Source organism: Palaemon carinicauda, chromosome 7, assembly GCF_036898095.1.
Source record: "Palaemon carinicauda isolate YSFRI2023 chromosome 7, ASM3689809v2, whole genome shotgun sequence".
Lineage (NCBI taxonomy): Eukaryota > Metazoa > Arthropoda > Malacostraca > Decapoda > Palaemonidae > Palaemon > Palaemon carinicauda.
In genome coordinates, this window is record NC_090731.1 from 118323369 (window position 1) to 118345181 (window position 21813).

Below are 21813 nucleotides of genomic sequence, written 5' to 3' on the forward strand. Positions count from 1 at the left end.
AAGACCCTTGCCGGCCAGCAGCTCTGCCGGCCGGCAATGGGCTGAGTCAATTCCACATCCCAACCTATACTAGGTCCAGAAGTAGAACGACGTACAGTACAGTAAGACCCCTGCCGGCCAGCTCTGCCGGCCGGCAAGGTACAGTACAGTAATGGCTAGGCCATTACGGAGATAGATGGGGAAGGGACAAGAGGGTCCTGCCAACCTTGCTTTAGTGACAGATCACCCGCAGCCAAGAAACTTATCTTAGCCTAAGGGAGATCTAAGGGGAAAGGCCAGCAATACTTGCCAGCTTCCAGAGCACCAAGCAAGGAAGGCGTTGCTACTCCCAAGGGTAGAACTTATCCTCCCCCGAGAACAGCAACAGGACTAGTCTGGTAGATCACAAAAGAAGGAATCATAACTACAGAAACCTTCGGTAGTGACCTAAGGGAGCTAAGCTCCCTTTGTATGTGTTAGGTCAGCGAGGGGGACTCTGCCCCAAGCCAGACAACACAGACTCAGACTAAAAACTCTGTTGTTCTGTCCCTCTTGAACCATAACTACAGGAACAGGAAGGTACAGTAACACCCTAGTATAGTTTTATCGAAAATAAATTCGGAAAAAACCACTTAGGGATAAGCCCAAGGCTTAAACAGAGGGAAAGGGATTGCATACCTTCTCCGAAGAAAAGAAAGCAACCGGGGAGTATGATAAAGTATACTAAGGCTCCATAAGCAATTAGCCTAGGCACCAAGAGAATCGATTACCTAATTCACCGAAACTCACACGTATACAATCTTGGAAATATTCCACACAGTCTAAAATGTATAAAATATAGCCTAAAGCTTCAATAAGATTTTAATTACACTCGGAAAAACCAAAATCATGCATGAAGTACCAGGACCAAACGACTAGGCTACATGGCCTAGCGTAGGCCAGAATGGCGAATACTTCGCCAAATAATACTAAGCACGAAAGGAAATCCTATGTAATGCTAAATAGCTAAAATTTATTAAAGCAAAACAACCAGGAATGTCGCTCTGACTAACTAAGTTATACCTAGCGAGCGACAGTGTCCAGGACACCTCTGGTAGGCTACGGCTCTTGTATCAAAGATTAATCCTATTAATCACTCAAAATTTTACCAAGAGCCTACATTTATACATAACAGACACTATACTCAACTTATCAGAGGCCGACGAAGACGAAGAAGCCATGAAAAGTCGAATAAATCCAAGATTTGCGAGAAAAACAGGAAAAAACACCGAGTTGTTAAGCTACGCAAAAAGGAATACAGATGGCGCCAGGATTGGCGCCAGGCACGCATACGAATCGGGGGATAGGGAAGCCTTGGGAGCGGCTCCCCCTTTTTCTTTCCCGAATTCGTATCTCGTCAATCACCTCCTACGAGACGAAATCTCTGTCCAGGATGTAGATTGCCATGTGACGTGTCTAGAATACGTCCTCTGATATGTCGCGATATCCCTTTCACGAGGGATACTCGCTCCAGGAGTTAGAATTCTGGTACCTTAAGGTAAATTCTCTGGGAATATCGCCGTAGTTGTAATATACCCTAGGAAGCTACCCTATAGGAACTTCCATCAGGACGACATGGCTTGAGCCCAAAAATACATATATATATATATATATATATATATATATATATATATATATATATATATATATATATATATATATATATATATATATATATATATATATATATATATACAGTGATACCTCGGTAGTCGAACGACTCTATACTCGAACAATTCGGAGTTCGACCAAAATTTTCGAGAAATTTTTGCTGCGGTGCTCGACCAAAAATTCGGTACTCGACCAGCCGAACACGTGACGACCGCATGGGCTTTGTGATGATCGCGCCATCTCGGCCACTCTCGCTTGTTCGGGAAGCATCAGTTCTCTCGAGAGCGTCACTCAGACAACGCGCGATCAGCATTCGTTGTGATTTAGTGATTTTCAGTGCTTTTAATTGCTTTTTTAGCTTTCATAATGAGTCCCAAGAAAGTAATGAGTGTTAAGGGGAAGGAGAAGAGGAAAACAGTGCGAACAACGATCGAGTTGAAGAAGGAAATTATAGCGAAATATGAGAATGGTGTACGAGTGTCCGATTTAGCGGTAGAATACGGAATGGCGAAGTCGACCATTTCTACGTTTTTAAAGCATAAAGAAATGATTAAGAAGGCGAATGTTGCAACGGGAGTTACGGCGGTAACTAAGCAAAGGCCACAAGTGATTGAGGAGATGGAAAAGTTGCTTTTAATATTTATTAAAGAAAAACAGTTGGCCGGGGAAAGTGTTAGTGAAGCGTTCATTTGTGAAAAAGCGTTGCATATCTATGAAGAATTAGTGAAGAAAAGTCCGAGTACCAGTGAAAGTGATTCATTTACATTTAAAGCGAGCAGGGGTTGGTTTGAAAAGTTTCGTAATAGAACAGGTATTCATCGTGTTACTAGGCATGGGGAGGCAGCTAGTTCGGATCAAATTGCAGCCGATAAATACGTGGGGGAATTCGATCGGTACATAAATGAACAAAAGGTATGTTCACTACAGTACAGAAAATGGTTTAAAATTGTTTTATTTTAGTACAGTAAATGGTTTAAAATTGTTTTATAGGATTTTCTGACCAATTTCATACACATTTAGATAATTATTGTTGTTTAGGTACACGTTTTATTAATATTTTGGGCCTGTTCGAGTGCTTGGGAACGGAATAGAATATATACCATTATTTCTTATGGGGAAAAAAAATTCGGTACTCGAACAAATCGGAGGTCGAACACGGATCTCGAACGGATTATGGTCGAGTACCGAGGTATCACTGTATATATATATATATATATATATATATATATATATATATATGTATGTATGTATATATATAATCATCTTCTCTTACACCTCTTGACGTAAAGGGCCTTGGTTAGATTTCATCAGTCTTCTCTATCTTGAGCTTTTAATTCAATACTTCTCCATACATCATCTCCTACTAAACGCTTCATAGTCCTCAGCCATGTAGGCCTGGGTTATCCAACTCTTCTCGTGCCTTGTGAAGCCCAGCTAAAAATTTGATAAACTAATCTCTCTTGGGGAGTGCGAAGATCAGGACCAAATCATATACATCTACCCGTCATCATGATCTCCACATATGGCACTCGAGTAATATCTCTTATAGTTTCATTTCTAACCCTGTCCTACCATTTAACTACCAATATCCTTCTGATGGTTTTGTTCTCAAATCCACCAAATCTATTGGAAATTGATTCATTGTCATATAACTCATGTCACTAAACTGATATATAGTCTGATTTTCATATGAAATTTCAGGTGATTTGATTTCCAAATTTTACTTAACCTTGGCATTGTCTGACTTTTCAACTTTCACTATACTCTGATTCTAAAGACCCTACATTGAAGATCATAGTTCCTAAATACTTAAATGATTCTACCACATTAATCCTTTCTCTTTCCAATTATATTTCATCTTCCATTGCATACTCCGTTCTCATCGTCTCTGTCTTTTTTCAATTTATCTTCAGCCCAACCTCGTGTGATATTTCATGCATTCTGGTAAGCAACCAATGCAAATTCTGTGGTGTTCTGCTAACAAGGACAGCGCCATCAGCATACGTTAGGTCTGCTAATATCCTATCACCAATCCAGTCCAATCCATCTCCGACTGTTATATATATAATATATATAATATATATAAAATATGTAATATATATATATATATATATATATATATATATATATATATATATGTGTGTGTGTGTGTGTATATATATATATATATGTGTGTGTGTGTGTGTGTGTGTGTGTACACAAATGTGAAATATTTTATTGTTGTAAGGTTTCAAGTGTAAATTTCTTCTTCATTCCGAATATAAAAAACAATCACGCAAAACAAAATTGAATATTTATCTCTAAACAGTGAACGTAGTGCAATTAGATATATGTAGCCTACAACTGATAACACTTTATTACACTATGAATATTATTCTATCACTTCTCAGAGTTTTAAATCATGAGGCATATTCATGCTGGGTAAAACATTTATCATATTTGAACATATTTCGTCAATGGAGATGCCTTAGTGAGGTCATGGCCAGTGGGTGGGCACCTGGGTGGGCACAGGATTCTCGCCCACCCATGCCCACCCTTAGCTACGCCACCTACCAAAGCACAGTAGCTCATGATGTTCAGCAAAGTGAAGATGTCACTGAGAGCTCAGTTCAACTAGAATAATCGTTTTGAATGACATGAGATCTCATGTTATTGCTTTAGGATGCCTAGTTTGTGTTCTTCATATGGATGCTCTGAAAGACTCGGTAAAATCTTGAATGCATTGGTTACATTTCATCGGTATGTTTTCTATACGCTTTACCTTTTGCACATTTTTAAACCATGTAGACAGAAACCCATCGCATGAATAATTAAAAAACTTTTGCAATAATTCACTTTCATTTATTTATAATATTCATTATAAAGACAGCGAATACAAGTATATAAATTGTAGAAAACAAGAAGTAAACGATTTCATTTAATAATTTACGTGATACGTTTATCTCCTTCATTCACTTTGGACAGTGCCCCTGTATCATGCAATAAGTGGTGATATCAAGATTAGTATCATATTTGTATATGTTAAAATTTAAATTTGTGCTTTCAGCTTTTAAACACTCTTATTATATTTTGTAAAAAGTCGCAGTAGCAACGATGAAATAGTCTTCTAATGGGGTATCATACATTCCTCCTCTGCTCTAATGCCTCTGAAATTGACAGATTCATTTCAGTGACCACTAGTTATATTCCCTTTTATGAATGCATCTACACATCTTATATTAATCTGATAATTGCTGTTTGTAGCAGTTTAATAGGATAAAATTCTGTCCTACCTACCATAGTTGAGTATTTCAATCATGTCTTCGCTACTTGAATGAATTTGTACTTGTTTTTTTTTTTCTGTACGTTGTAGCCTATGGATAAAATATTATGTAAGTATATTTCTTTATTAACATAGAATTTTAATTTCCTCATGATGAAAAGATGATGAAGTCAGATTTTTTAGGCTATGACGGTCACGAAACGGGCAGTCCTTTCTGCCCTACATGGCAGGTGTGTCCACTGACCATGTAGGTGGCTTCGCGGATATGTATAGGGAAAGTGACTCATATATATATATATATATATATATATATATATATATATATATATATATATATATATATATATATATATATATATATATATATATATATATATATATATATATATATATATATATATATATATATATATATATATATATATGATAGTTAAGTCATTTATCTCTGATAATTTATCTATAATTATTACCAATTTTGTCTTAGAACTGAATGGTTTATTTTTCAAGACTATTTGTTTTTCAACTAAAAGAGGTTCTCACGATTCCAAAAAGACACCAAACGTTGTTTAATATCTGTGACAGTTAGTTGAACATCTTTTGTCTCACCAGGGGCGAATGCAATGGATCCCTCCACCTTCCGCTCTGCAGGGGCCGCAGAGGACCGGGAGCTAAGGTAGCCCAAGGGAGGGCTAGGGGACACCCAAGAGCGGGGGGGGGGGAAAACCCCTGCAGACAGAACGCATCCAGTGGCTAACCCCATAGGACACTATGAAGGGTATATGTACCAGAGCTGACTGCACACAGGAGCTCAAGGTAGCCCTATCACTCCACCCTAAGGAGGAGTTGTAGGACAGGGGACAGATGGGTATAGACTAACCTAAGTATAGGCTAGGCCATACAAGAGATAGGTGGGGAGGGGAGAAGAGAAGGGTCTTCTGTGGAGGAGGTTCTGTACCAGAGCGGCCACCGAGGAAGGGAGGACACTCCCTAGCCTAAGGTAAGGCAGCTTGTCTGAAAACGGTGCATGGGTATCGTTTCAGCAAGGTACAGAACTAACCCCTCCAAAACCTAACCTAGAGCAGGGATGTTACATCCTGAACTAGGAAGGATGGAAGACGTATCGCTATTGCAGGAAAGGTCGGAGACCTAGCCCCAGCAATAGAGGAAGGACTAGCCGTTCCTCATTCTCGGACGCAACCCTAAGGGGGGATCATTCCCTTAGGGAGGACAGAGAGCGATATAATACTCTGATATGAGCTTGATCCCCTTACGTGGTAGGGGGAGTAAGGCTACACAGAGGGGATGCCCTAAGGCAGGGGATGAAGGAAGCATATAGGGGTCCTACTTGTAGGTTAGGTTAGAAAGACACACTATCTAACCTGGCCCTTATATGGTCCCTGAAGGCGAAAACACTTGCATCACAGTCAATAGTATTGTAAAATAATGCCACTATCTTCATAAGTAAGCCTAGGATCACTGAAAAATATAATGCATGAACACTGATATAGGCGCTCTGGCCTGGGGGCTATAGTAGCCAACTGGTATGGGGTCAGTCGATGACCGATAATAAGCGTCAAAACACGATATAAAAGTTCCTAGCTATGAAGACTAAATAACTAATAGTATCGATTAGTTAATGAGGCCGGAAAACGCTGTTGAGGCTAACTAAATAAGGCATGCGAAACAACAGCGACGCCATAAAATGGCCGGTCCGGTCGAGGCACAGCTCTGCCACAAAACATCAAATATCTCGAAAAGTAAATTTTACTTTACGGTCAGAGCTTAATTAAACAATACTGGAACCTTGTACTCAACTTTCCAGAAGAAGGCGAGGCCGAAGGTAGCGACATGACGAAGATGCAGGTTGATGAAAAGAGCGTAGGGAAAATCCGTCTAAGATAGGCAAGCTACTAGCAGAAGGATGGGGACGGACGTGACGTCATTTAGCAATGGCGCCCGTTTGTTTACGTCTCGAGTACCAAAAGTAGCCACGAACGAGATTAGCTGTGGAACGGCTCCCAGCTATTCTCCGCCCCTACACACCGAAGTGTTAACTCTGTTTAGGGTGTAGATAGCTATGTGGCGCGTTAATACATGCGTCCCCTGTTGATATACAATGTTTTAAAAGGGAAACCTTTAGGATACTCGCTCCAGAAGTTAGAATTCTGTGATAACCTGTGGTTAAATTCTCTGGGAAAATCTAGTAGTTATATATCCTAGGAAGCTACCAAAAAGGAACCTTCCATCAGGATGCCATGGCTTGAGCCCAAATATATATATATATATATATATATATATCCAAAAAACATATAAATACATATATACCATGTGTATACACACACACACATACAGTGGAACCTCTACATCCGAACGTATCTACATCCGAATTTTCCAACATCCGAAGTAAAATTCGAGCAAATTTTTGGCTCTACACCCGAATTTTATTTCGACACACGAAGTAAGCAATTTTCGTCGTACGGTTGTATCCGAATTTTTCGACACGCTAAGTACAATTTGAACACGTTCCGACTCTACACCCGAATGTTTTTTTCGACACCCGAAGTAAACAATACTCGTACGCGTAGTCGGTGCTCATAGCGCCTGAAGTGTTTTTTATTTCCGCCAATAGAAGGCAGCACATCGACCTCAGAGGGACGCTCAATTAGTGGGTCTTGGGTCAGTCCTCTGTTCTCGTTGGCTTCTTGCAGTTGTGCTCTGTGCTTTCTGCTATTATCTCTGTTTTAATCGTGATTTTTTACGTGCATCCTTTAACGGTAATTTACGTAAAGTATGGGTCCTAAAAGGCTTAGTTTTGCCAGTGGTAGTGGTAGTGGTGAGAAAAGGAAGAAGGAAATGCTTTCTTTAGAAATTAAGCAGGAAATTATTGAAAAACATGAGCGTGGCGTCCGCGTGAGTGAACTTGCTAAACAGTATGGCCGTAATATGTCGACGATCTCGACAATCCTTAAACAGAAGGAAGCTATTAAAGCAGTGAAACCTTCTAAGGGGATCACCATAATTTCCAAACGCCGTACCCCTATCATAGAAGAGATGGAACGACTTCTACTAGTGTGGATTAAGGATAGAGAGATCGTTAGCGACACCATCACCGAGACCGTTATCTGCGAGAAGGCGCACGCCATCTTTACGGACTTGAAGGAGGAGAGCTCTGGGGGTGATGCTGGGGAGAGTTCAACCGAGCCTTCCTCAGATGATTTCAAGGCATCTCATGGCTGGTTCGAGAAATTTAAGAAACGGTCCGGGATTCATTCAGTTGTTCGCCATGGAGAGGCTGCTAGTGCGGACACAAAGGCTGCAGGTGACTTTGTCAAGAACTTCGAAAAGATCGTGCAGGAAGAAGGCTACGTAGAGCAGCAGGTGTTTAATTGTGATGAAACCAGGCTGTTTTGGAAGAAGATGCCGATTCAAACCTACATTTACTGCCGAAGAGAAGAAATTGCCTGGGCATAAGCCAATGAAGGATCGGTTGACTCTTGCCCTATGTGCCAACGCTAGCGGGGACTTTAAAGTCAAGCCCTTATTGGTTTACCATTCAGAGAACCTTAGGGCCTTTAAAGCACACAACGTCGATAAGGATCAGCTTCATGTTTTCTGGCGATCCAACTCGAAGGCCTGGGTCACTAGGCAATTCTTTGTGCAACGGGTTAACCAAGTTTTCGGCCCTTCTGTGAAGAAGTATCTTCATGAACAGAAATTGCCTTTAAAGTGCCTGCTATGCCTTGACAATGCACCCGCTCGCCCCCCCCCCCCCCCCCCCCCCCGGACTTGAAGATGATGTCTTCGATGAATTCAAGTTCATAAAGGTGCTGTATCTTCCACCGAATACCACCTCTATCCTCCAGCCCATGGACCAGCAAGTCATCTCTAATTTTAAGAAGCTGTACACCAAGCACTTATTTAAGCAGTGCTTTGATGTCACGCAAAGCACCAACTTAACTTTGCATGAATTTTGGAGGGGCCACTTCAACATCGTGCACTGCTTGAAGATCATAGATCAGGCTTGGGTGGGATTAACTCGATGGACCCTCAATTCTGCCTGGAAGAAGCTGTGGCCTGATGCAGTTTCTCCCCGAGATTTCGAGGGTTTTGACCCCGAACCTGATCCTGTGGTCGGTGCAGCGGAAGCCGTAGAGGAAATCGTCTCCCTTGGCAAGTCCATGGGTCTGGAGGTCAACGCAGATGACGTTACGGAACTCGTCGCCGGACATCACGACGAACTTACCACGGATGAGCTCAAGGAACTCCATGCTATGTCGGAGCACATGAGTGATGACGAGGAAGGGAGCGAGGAGGTAGAACATGTGTTAGGTTCGGCGCAAATAAAAGAGGTGTTAGGAAAATATCAAGACATGGTCGACTTCATCGACAAATACCATCCAAAGAAATGGCAGGTTTGTCATGTAGTTTCTCAATTCGATGATGTTTGCCTAACTCACTTTCGAAACATTCTGAAAAGCTGTACCAAGCAATTATCTATCGATAATTTCTTTAAAAAAACTGCGAAGCGAACTCGTGATGAAGAGGATGTAAGTGATTCGAAGAAAACGGCAAAGAGTGAAGCGGAAGAAAGTGAAACAAAGAAAACGGAAAAGAGTGAAGCGAAAGAAATTCAGTCAATTTTAAATGTAGAGAGTGAAAGTGATTAAAATTACGTAATCATCAAAAAGAAAAAAAGAAAATGTAAAGTAAAATATAAAATAGAAAAATAGAAAAAAAATAAGCTAAGTTATGTTAAAGTTCACTTAGTGTAAGTTAGAATAAGTTACGGTAGTGTTCGTTTATCGTAGTTAACCTCTCTACCTCCTCGCCGCCCGTCCGTCTCCTCTCTGCGTAGTAAGACTAACAACACCTGCGCTGGAGTTTCTAAGGTAAATTGACGCTAAAAACCCGTTTCTTATTTATCATTTTTTGCTAATTCTTCTTATTTACATGTCTATTCTTCTTATTTACATGTCTATTATCTAATTTAGTGTTCATTATTCTCATGGGAAAATTATGTGTAGTAGTTTATTAAGAAGTTATCATAGGTTTTTGGGCTCAATCACGGATTAATCCTATTTCAATGTATTCTTATGGGAAAATTCGTTTCGACATCCGAACATTTTCTACATCCGAAGTTGGTTCTGGAACGGATTAAATTCATATGTAGAGGTACCACTGTATATATATATATATATATATATATATATATATATATATATATATATATATATATATACATATATATATATATATATATATATATATATATATATATATGTGTGTGTGTGTGTGTGTGTGTGTGTGTGTATATATATATAAATATATACAGTACATATACACATATATATGACCCGTGTACACGGACAATGAGACGTCATAATATGGGTTTTCTTCATTTATTACAAAAGGTTTGTTCGTATGTACACTATACACAACTACCCTATCAGGTGAGGGACCTGTCAACTCAAGTGCCCACCGGCAACTAAAACTCCCTTTACTACCAAATTGCAGCTTCTGCAACAATAAGCTGAGACAGATTTTTGTGGAATACTCGTGCATATTGAGTTCATTTACCTTGTCGTACATGATGTGAGAAATTCCTCTCACAACAATTTAACATAACATTTTTGTGTGTGTATCTATATAACCATAATCTTCCTCTTGCCTTAAGGTTATTAGTATTGTGTATTCATACAGGTTATTGATTGATTTATAATTGAGAGTTTTCGTTTGTCGGGTAATTGGCCGACAGGAATTATATTATTGCATTTGTGTCTTTATTCATGAAACGGAAATTTGCATGTTTTCATATTTTGTAGGAATATGTCCTTTGTTGCATATTGCGATAAGAATTAAAGAACCACATCTTACGAGAGAATGACACTCTTACGTTATTGTTTGTTTCATGCATGACTATGGTTTTAGTATGTCGCATTTTGCATACGGTCAATCACAGTGAAATGTGCTTACAAAACGTTAATAGATCTTTCAGTTTTAATAATATTCTTTTATGTACTTCTAGCGAGTGTTGTATAGCGTGTGGTAGTAGTTGAAGGTGTTACTAACTTGTTTACATCTCGCCAGAGAATCCATTAGTTGAGGTCAAAGGTTAGAAGACAACGAGGGCAGTGTTCGCCTTATGATTCACCTAGTTTGCGCTCCTCCATAGATGTATGGGCGTGATAGTATCCATGATCATATTTGTCACACACCACCAACCAGCTAATTACATTTAAAAAATCTGTTTGAAATTGTAAGCTGTGAGTTTTGATTTTGTTTTTATGTTGATCTTTGAATTTTCTACAAGGTTTTTTTGTGTTAATGTAAATCTTGTAGGCAGTCTGACATACTTTGTAATTATATAACTTGTCTCCTTTCCTCGTATAAAATCTGAATGCACGACGAAGGAGACAGCTTTTTGCTCAGGGCCTCAGGCTCAAACTTTGAGCTGAACTGTTATCGGGTGTCGAGGTGGTGGTTGTGTGTGTGTGTATAAGACTAGAAGTGGTGATTTACCCTTATTCTTTTGACTTTGTCGTAATTTTGTTAAAAGTGCAATTTACTTCTAAATCCCTTGAGCGTGTCTTTGCACAATCACTCATTTATGTAAAATTTAACTTTTAGCTATTAAAGTAAGTTTGACTACAATTTAACAAGTGCGTTTCGATATCCTCCACTGATTTATGTTCTTAAATGCATAGTTGGTAATTAAGAATTGATCTGATACTTACTTAACATCAAGGTGTTCATAATAAGAGGTTTGTGCAACTTATAGAAAACGAGACTACAAACTACAGTCCTCTGAGATCGGAAAATCTACCTGTGAGTGCGAGAGAGAGAGAGAGAGAGAGAGAGAGAGAGAGAGAGAGAGAGAGAGAGACAAACTTGTCTCTGTATTTTATTGAAACTTATAAGCTGAGTTCATGTCAGTAGGGACTGCTCAGTAGATGAAAGGACTTAGGGTGTAGTCGTAATGTTGAGAGTTTTATGACTGTAGTACTATTGAATATCGGTTATACTAATTAATGGTTATTGGGGGAGAGAAATCTCCCGTTATTCCTTAGAAACCGTAAAGGGAGCAGTGGTAGTTGTTACGAAAAGACTTTTGTAGTGGCTTTATTGTCAGTAACAACATTAAGTATACAGTCCACTTTATCCATCATTTTTTTCACCACACATGACATCTCTGCATACATAAATTAGGACATTGTAGTGTGAATTGGTAACTGTGACTGCTGGTGTTTGTATGCTTGCTTGGCAACATTGAGTCCCTAACACTGTACCGGCTTGGCCAGCACCTTGCCACAACTTTAAGCTGAATAAAGCCAACGTTCCAGCAACTGTGTTTGGTATTCCACAATTTATTCAGCTTAATATTCAACATGGACAATTTTCTGAGGCCCAGCCCGATTGATGTGGACCCAGAATCAGCCGATGCAGAGGACAAATGGATTATGTGGCATGATAACTTTGAGGCGTTCTGTGCGGCCATCAACCCGGACTTAAATCCAGATAAGTTGGCCTTGCTTCGTGCTCACGTATCTTGTAAACTGTTTAAGATAATCAAAAGTGCCCCCACATATGCCACTGCCATAAGCCTGTTGAAGGCTAGATTTGTGAAACAGAAAAGTGAAGTGTTTGCCAGATACAAATTAGCCACCTGCAAGCAACAGAGTGGTGAGACTCTAGACGCTTTTTTGGACAACCTCAAAGGTCTGGCCTCGGAATGTAGCTTCACTGATTGTACAGCCGCTCAGGCTGAAGAACTGGCCATCAGAGATTCATACATCACGGGTATGGCATCTAATGCAATCCGACAGAGACTGTTAGAGAACTTATCCTTGGACTTATCCACAGCTGTGAAACAAGCCCGTGCACTGGAAATGGCTCAACTGCACTCAGCGTCTTATGCAAGTGAAACCAATACCACAGTGGCAGCATTGATAGATGATCAGGCAAAACCCGAAATGGAACCCAACAGTTTTCCGATCGAAATGAGTGACTCCCTGAATCCAAGTGAGTGTGCTGCCACCGTCAGCGGTCAGAGGTGCTTCTTTTGTGGAGGATCCCTACATCCCAGAGCCCACTGCCCAGCCAAGAAAGCCTCGTGTTCCAACTGTCAGAAGGTAGGTCATTATGCTCGTGTCTGCAAGTCGCAAAGAAAACGATGGAACAATAATGGTAAATCAACTAACTCTAATCTTGTAGCTGGAGTAGTCCCAGACAATCTCCCACAGTCCATCCCTGCTTCCTTAACAGGGGCCGGTGTGACCGCAGCTTCCCCTGCACTACGAAGTGTTTACAAAACTGTCCTACCTGTAGAACTGAATGGAGGGGAGGCCCTGGACGGGCTGGTCGACACTGGAGCATTTAAAAGCTTTATAGATGCCAAAGTAGCTAGGGCTATGAACTCAGTGACTCGTTCTTCAGCCTGCAGCATAACCATGGCTAATGCCAAACAGACAATGAAACTTTACAAGTGTTGCAATTACGATTTAACTGTAAGTGGAAGAGTATACCCTGAGTTCTGTCTGCACTTGATGGACGATTGCGTGGCTCCAGTTGTTTTGGGACATGACTTCCTACAGTTACACAAGCAAGTCAGCGTAGACTTTGGTGGGACGCTACCACCTTTGGAGCTAAGCATCCAGTCACCTTGTGCTCTGATAGCGGCTCAGATTGAACCGCCAGCCATCTTCGACAATCTGACAGACGACTGTCACCCGATACAGGTGAAATCCAGAAGGTATTCCAAAGAGGACTTGGAGTTCATCAAGAAAGAAGTAAAAAGGCTGCTAGAGGAGGGCATCATCACACCGAGTCGCAGCTCGTGGAGAGCTCAAGTGGTAGTCGTCGATCAGTGTGATAAGAAAAGATTAGTCATAGATTACTCTCAAACCATAAACAGATTCACCAACGAAATTATTGGTAAGGAACAACTAGAGGGTACGTTCGCCTACATAGATGACACCACGGTCTGCGGTCACACACGTGAAGAACACGACAGAAATCTGAAATGCTTTCAAGAAACTGCATTGAAGTATGGACTTACCATAAATGACAAGAAAAGTGTTTATGCTCAAACATCAATCTCAATTTTGGGCCATGTAGTGAATGATCACCAAGTCCTACCTGACCCGGAGAGAATGCGTCCATTGCTGGAGATGAACCCTCCGGACAGTACCCCTAGTCTCAAAAGAACGTTAGAACTCTTATCCCACTATGCGAAGTGGGTACCGAACTTCTCCCAGAAAATTCGACCTTTAGTCGGAGTGAAAACTTTCCCGATGGCCAAATCCGCAGAACAAGCACTCGAAGAACTAAAGAATGAAATATCTCAAGCTTCACTTGCTGCTATAGATGACAAAGCAGTCTTTGTAGTCGAAACAGACGCCTCTGCTGACGCCGTTGCAGCCTTATTGACACAAGAAGGAAAACCAGTGGCCTTCTTTTCTCGCTCGCTCTCAGAATCGGAGAAACGACAATCGGCAGTGGAACGCGAAGCATGTGCTATCGTAGAAGCCATCAAGAAATGGCGACACCTTCTGCTAGGACGTAAATTTAGACTCATAACTGATCAGCAATCGGTGCGTTTCATGTTTGACGCCAAGAACCATGGCAAAATCAAGAATAAAAAAATAATGCGGTGGAGGCTGGAACTGAGTTGTTTCAACTTCGACATCACATACAGACCTGGATCAAAGAACCAAGTAGCAGACGCTCTCTCTCGTGCCTCGGGATGTGTGGCTTCACTTACCTGTACTCAAGGAGATGAGCTGACTCAGCTTCACGAGCACCTGTGCCATCCAGGAATCAGAAGGATGACCCACATCATAAGACAGAGAAACTTACCCTTTACCATTGAAGAAGCTCGGACTGTCATACGTAAATGTCAAACCTGTGCTAAGATCAAACCTAAGTTCTCCAAAGAAACAGGAACATTGATAAAAGCTACCAGGCCATTCGAGTGTCTGGCTATCGACTTCAAAGGTCCGATGCCGTCCACCTCAAAGAACAAATACATTCTCAACATAATCGACGAGTACAGCATATTTCCGTTCGCCTTTGCAACAGAAGACACCTCAACGAGTACCACCATTAAATGTTTGTCTACTCTTTTTTCAGTTTGGGGCCTGCCCGAGTACATTCATTCAGACAGGGGACCTGCTTTCGTGTCGTCAGAGTACCAAAAGTTCCTTCATGACCGTGGAGTGGCTACAAGCTACTCGTCTGCGTATAACCCCCGTGGCAATGGCCAGATCGAGAGAGCCAATGGAACTTTGTGGCGCACCGTAAGGTTAGCTCTCGCTTCTCTCTCCCTCCCTATAGAAATGTGGGAGGCTGTCCTGGATCAAGCATTACACAGCATGAGGTCCCTTCTGTGCGTCGCTACGAACCAAACACCGCATGAGCGCATGTTCCTGCACCCCAGGAAAGCAACATACGGGCAGGCGGCTCCATCGTGGATGACAGAAAATGAACAAGCTCTTCTAAAGAAAACGGTTAGGAAATCCAAGTACGAACCTGAAGTCGAGGAAGTTAGACTCCTGCATGTCAACCCACAATGGGTTCGTGTTGCACACCAAGACGGCAAGGAATCCACTGTGTCGACTCGTCACCTGGCTCCTGCAGCTAAAGTATTCAGTCCAAACACCTGTCACGATAAAGGAAGCCGTCATATCTTCAACATGCGAGAGAATGGTAAGACTCCCATTAATCAAGGACCCACCCTCCCACCTGGAGACCCCAGCCATAGAACGGAAAGAAGTCAAGTGGATACAAAACAAGACCAGGGGAGGGAGCCCGCAACCGAACCGCAACAAACCACAGAACCACCCACCCCGGGAAAGGTACCGTCGAAAGGAACATCCACAGAAACGCCAACCTCAGAGGCGCCTCAACGCTCAAGTCGCACTAGGCGCCCTCCAGGCTATCTCTCAGATTTTGTCCTAGATGAGTGGGAGTAGTATGGGTGGTAAGTGTCCTTATGTCAATGTGTTCATTATGAATTAATAGTTATAGGGCCCATTGTTACCAATGTGTTTTTTTATGGTAAGTGTCCTTATGTCAATGTGTTTATTATGAATTAGTAGTTATAGGGCCCATTGCTACCAATGTGTTTTTTTATGTGAGATGAGCCCAGTTATCAAATAAAATAAGTACTCATGAGTTTTGTAATATGATATGAAATTTGTAGTGCCAATAAGGTGAGCCTTGTAATGCAAATGCGATGTAAGAATAATTACAGTTGATGTGAAATCATTGAATTCATGTTTTGTTATGATGCAGATGTGTACTGTACTGTATGTTCTTCTTCTCAGTGGGGGTGAATGTAGTGTGAATTGGTAACTGTGACTGCTGGTGTTTGTATGCTTGCTTGGCAACATTGAGTCCCTAACACTGTACCGGCTTGGCCAACACCTTGCCACAACTTTAAGCTGAATAAAGCCAACGTTCCAGCAACTGTGTTTGGTATTCCACAGACATATCTATCTATCTATCTATCTATCTATCTATCTATCTATATATATATATATATATATATATATATATATATATATATATATATATATATATATATATATATATATATATATATATATATATATGATGTAAATGTATACTCATAATTAGAACCCTTCCTTACTCTAACACGGAAATGCATGTTAACAAAAAACTTTTATTTGAAATTACCCTTGAATGACACTTGACACTTCTTATGAAGAATTAGTTATAAATGTATGTAATTTAATACCTTTGAATCTTTTCTGGGTTACTAAATTTATGCATTTTATTACCGTTTATTTTTTTCCGAAGTAAACAATAGAAAAGTCAATTTTTTGCAAGAAATAGGGAGCTTATAGCTGCTCCCCAGCCCACCACCACAACTCCATTGATACAGAGCAGTTTTGTACTCTACCCATGTACTTTCAGTTTTTAACCGATTCCACTTTCTTTACATCCTTTTTCTCTCTTTTTCACTAAAGTCTCTCCATCAAAACAAGGAGATTGGTCTTTAACAGTTATAGTGGCACATGGTATCATATTCACTTTTACTCACTCATAAGACAGTTAGCACACTTAGCTCCTAACAGACATTGGTCATCATGATCACAGGGAATGTTGATAGCATCGTTTATTTTCTTTGTACAGTAGGAGAAATATTTGATTTATATCTAAAGTTTATTTTCTTTACTACTGTATGTTTCTCTAGAGGTAGAATAAATGTAATACGTTTGTGCACTGGGCAGATAATACATTTCTCTCCAACATTTATATCAGATACAATGTTATTTATTCCATCACTCAAAACTAGGTCCAACGTATGCCCAGTTAAAGTAGTTGTACCGTCGACATTATTCACTAATTGATATGATTCTAATAACTCACTAAATACCAGACCGTCAAGATTTGATGCGTCATCCATCCAAAGATGAAAGTCTCCACAAATAACTAATTCATTTTTCTCCATGATAATCATCTCAATGAGAAACAGGAGCAATTACTCAGGGATAAACATATTGGAGTAGGGAGACGCGTTCTGTCTTTCATCCATTTATTAGCGCCGACGTTTCGTATCAGCTTGATACATTTTCCAGGCTGAAACGATTACAAATCAATTGCGTATAAGTAAAATGATACACACAACGTTTACCAACACCAAAATTAAAAACCTTTTTAATAAATTAAAAATAGGCTATTTCCCACTGACGATTGCTTGTTCAACAATTTTAATAGAACTCAATTTAAGTTGCTTTTAGAATTAACCGTGCTGGATACGCCCTTTGTTTTTAATAATACGGGTTTTAAGCAGACTGAGGGGATGGCCATGGGAAGCCCTCTGGGTCCTACTTTTGCCAACATATTTATGTGCTCTCTGGAGGAGCGAGCTTTAGATGTATGCCCACCTAATTTCCGTCCACTCTTTTATAGACGTTACATAGATGACACTTTCGCCTTGTTCAGATGTAATTACCATGCTGATACCTTTCTTGAGTATTTAAACAACCAACACCATAACATTAGATTTATGGTTGGAACAGAGACACAGAATTCACTTCCGTTCCTTGATGTGAGGATATCCAAGGACGAATCTGGCTTTCATGCTGGTGTTTATAGAAAGAGCACCTTTACTGGCCTGGGGACCAATTTTTATAGCTCATGTTTTTTTTAACTTTAAACTGAATTCCGTTTCAACTCTCCTCCATAGAGCCATTAATCTGACATCAAGCTGGTCTACCTTTCATACTGAAGTGACTTTCCTTGCTGATTATTTTATTTCCCTCCAGCAATTTTTCATAGATCCCTTAATAAGCTACTTAATCTGACATTCAATCCACCCCCAATAGTCCATAGTGTCCCTAAGCTCCGTATGTTTGCTAGATTTCCCTTTCTCCATAATAATAAATTTAGGAAAAAATGCATCAACCTATTCAATGAGCAATTGCCTGCCCTTAATTTGAAACTAATTCCCATGAACCCCCGAACTATCGGCTCACTCTTCCAAGTCAAGGATAAGATCAGCCCCCTGTTTGCCTCCGGTGTCGTTTATAAGTATAATTGTCCCAGATGTGATCTTGGCACTTACATCGGTTGCACCGGGAGGCTGCTAAAAGTCCGAATTTCCTCTCATCAAGGAATTAGCTATAGAACGGGTTGTCGACTATCAAATCCAGAACAATCTAACATAAGAAATCACAGTAAAAGTTGCAAAACACACATAGATACCAGTCATTTTAATATTGTAGGAAGACCCCGACATATAGACGAACTAACCACCCTTGAATCAATAATGATTAAGCTAACTGTACCTTCTCTTAACCACCAGTCGTCTTCCACCCAATTGTTTATTGCCTGATTACCTGTTGTTTTGTTTACACTCCCTTCCATAACAATTATTCGTGTCAGTTCTCCTTATGCTACCGCTGTGGGTAGGTGTCTTGTTCGTTCTATTATTATTATTATTATTATTATTATTGTTATATATTTTACTATTATTATTATTTTTTTTAATTAATTTGTTTCTCTGTATTCGCCCCTAGCCATTTCACTGTTATTCTGTGTTTCTGTTTTTACTCTGTTTTTATTCTTAATTTATTAAAAAGGTTTTTAATTTTGGTGTTGGTAAACGTTGTGCGTATCTTTTTACTTATACGCAATTGATTTGTAATCGTTTCAGCCTGGAAAATGTATCAAGCTGATACGAAACGTCGGCGCTAATAAATGGATGAAAGACAGAACGCGTCTCCCTACTCCAATATATATATATATATATATATATATATATATATATATATATATATATATATATATATATATCATATATATACTGTATATATATACATATATATTATTACGGCTGACGAATTATGCTAATTCCTGAGCTTCAAAACTCACCTGCTTTAATTACATAAGTGTGTTACTCTTAGAAAATAATACCAGAGCTCTGAGAATATTATGCAACTCCCAGACAACAATATATATAAAGATTGAATATCCAAGGGTCTCTTACATTACACTCAAAACAAAACTGGGTGATTATTTATGTGAACTATTAAAATATCTACCTCTTACTTCAGTTCTTATTCAGGGAATCGAGAGAAATAAGTAGAAAAAATATTGTTGATCGAATTAATACACACTATACAAAAATAAATATATTTTATAAAAAATTAACAGCAAATCACAAGAATTAACACCAAAAAATAAATCACTCGAAATATTAAATCCTAATCAAACCTTAGACTAAGACAAAAGAGAGACACTTTGAGAAAAATTATACAATCACTTGTTTCACTGGAAATTAATTTATAAAGATATTTAATTTTGATAATTAATGAAAAGAGTTAACACTTTATCACTCTAATGGACATACAATAATGAAATTTACATGTATGTAACTGTTTTGCTTACGTCTTTTGGTTCAACAAGGGTACAGAACGGTTAAGCAAAAATTTTAAGGCACTTCACTGTTAAACCTAAATATAACAGGGTCATCTACAAAATTTATGTTAAAAAGTACTTACATTAACACACAACATTAAATTAACATCTAATGATTTCAGCGACGTTTGAATAACACTATACACGATATATGTTAGGTAAAAATCACTTATTCATGTTTGCGAGGACACAATTGAGATGAGAGAGGGCAGGCAAACTTTGACTCTTTCAAAGGTATATGCTGGGTCTTTTCTGCTGCTTACTCATTGTTAGGTCCTATATATATTGACTTAATTCGTCTAGAAAATTCTAATAGATCATTCTTTTAGCGTAGGGGGCATGGCTCTAGCGGTGTAAGGTTGCCAGCGTAGTAATTTGAAGAAGGGGTACCAACCTTGGTTGCGAGGCAACCCTCTTTCACCTAACTCCACCCCCTTACCCCTCATGACAATAAAGAATAAGAGTAAATCTAATTCGAGAATTTTCATGCACTTTCTAACCACGTGAAAACATAAAGAGGACATAATTCTTTGTGCTCATACCTCGTTTCTGTCACACAGCATCACTAAACAAGATGACAGAAGACTTCATAACAAAACTGCATGAAATAAAAGGAATATACTTAAAAATAACGTAAATTTACATATACTGAATTGAATGAAAATATAATTAAATGAATGACGAAAGTCCTATGTAATTTACATACATTACTTTAACCTACGAGAGTGGAACTCACCTTACGAGATGGCTACAAATCTCTTGAATACAAAAATGAATTATATGAATAAAATATTTACTCTTATACTAGACCAGCTTTGTAAGGATACACACATACACACACACACACACACACACACACATATATATATATATATATATATATATATATATATATATATATATATATATATATATACACACACATATGGGAGCCAGACATATCCATATAGCCACAAGCCTGAAAGCCGCAATCCCGACACAACAGGTTACCGACCTGCACAAAACCTTGGGAGCAGTATTCCTGATAACTCAAAATAAGAGACATTAGCGTACTGACGTTAACGGGACCAGCTATGGTCGAATTTGGCCATTGCCTTGATCATACCCATGGCCAATAGCCTCTATATTTTTATCCAAAGCTTTGACAAGAGTAAGAGAATTTTCTTTTCAATTCCCTTTAGAGAGAGAGAGAGAGAGGGAGAGGATTATCATCTTTAGTAATTAACTTCAGAGAGAGAGAGAGAGAGAGAGAGAGAGAGAGAGAGAGAGAGAGAGAGAGTGTTGGATTGATTATTTGTTTCCTCTTAGGGCATATTTGCTGGAATTAAAAGAGAGAAGAAGGAGAGGAAAAATAAAGCTAGAAGGGAAAATGATCAATTCGTTTTCTTGATATAATATTAGAATTTCAAAGTATTTATTAATTTTTTTTTTTTACAATAACTAGCCCTCGCATAACTACTTTCGTCCGTGTTTCTTATTTATCATGGGATTTACGTAATCCAATTGACAAGTAACCTGCTTTAAATATACATAGAAATATAATAATCTTAATAATAACAACAAAAACAAAAACTATGCTAATAATAATAACATCAGCTTCTGAACTCCCACTTTCTTCAGGGTCGACTATAGGAAGAAAACAAATTGTTGGGATTGTGGCTGCAAGGAATTGGGAATGTCGGTAATTTGGTTCAAGGAGGTCTATTCCCGGATTTGTGAAGTCAACAGAGAGTAGGGCGTAAACCTCACTCGCCAGCGGTGTGACCAGTGGTGGCTAGAACTTGTCAGTGGGTGGGCAACAAGGGGGCACAGCTAAATATGGGAGGGCACTAGGCTATTAGAGCGAGCCTGTATATGCCAAACGATTTTGAAACTATATGAGAAAGGTGGATAATCAGTCATTTTACAGGTATCTGTGATTATGTTACATTCAGGTACATTATTATCATATGTAATTACAAAATTGGTAGAATTAC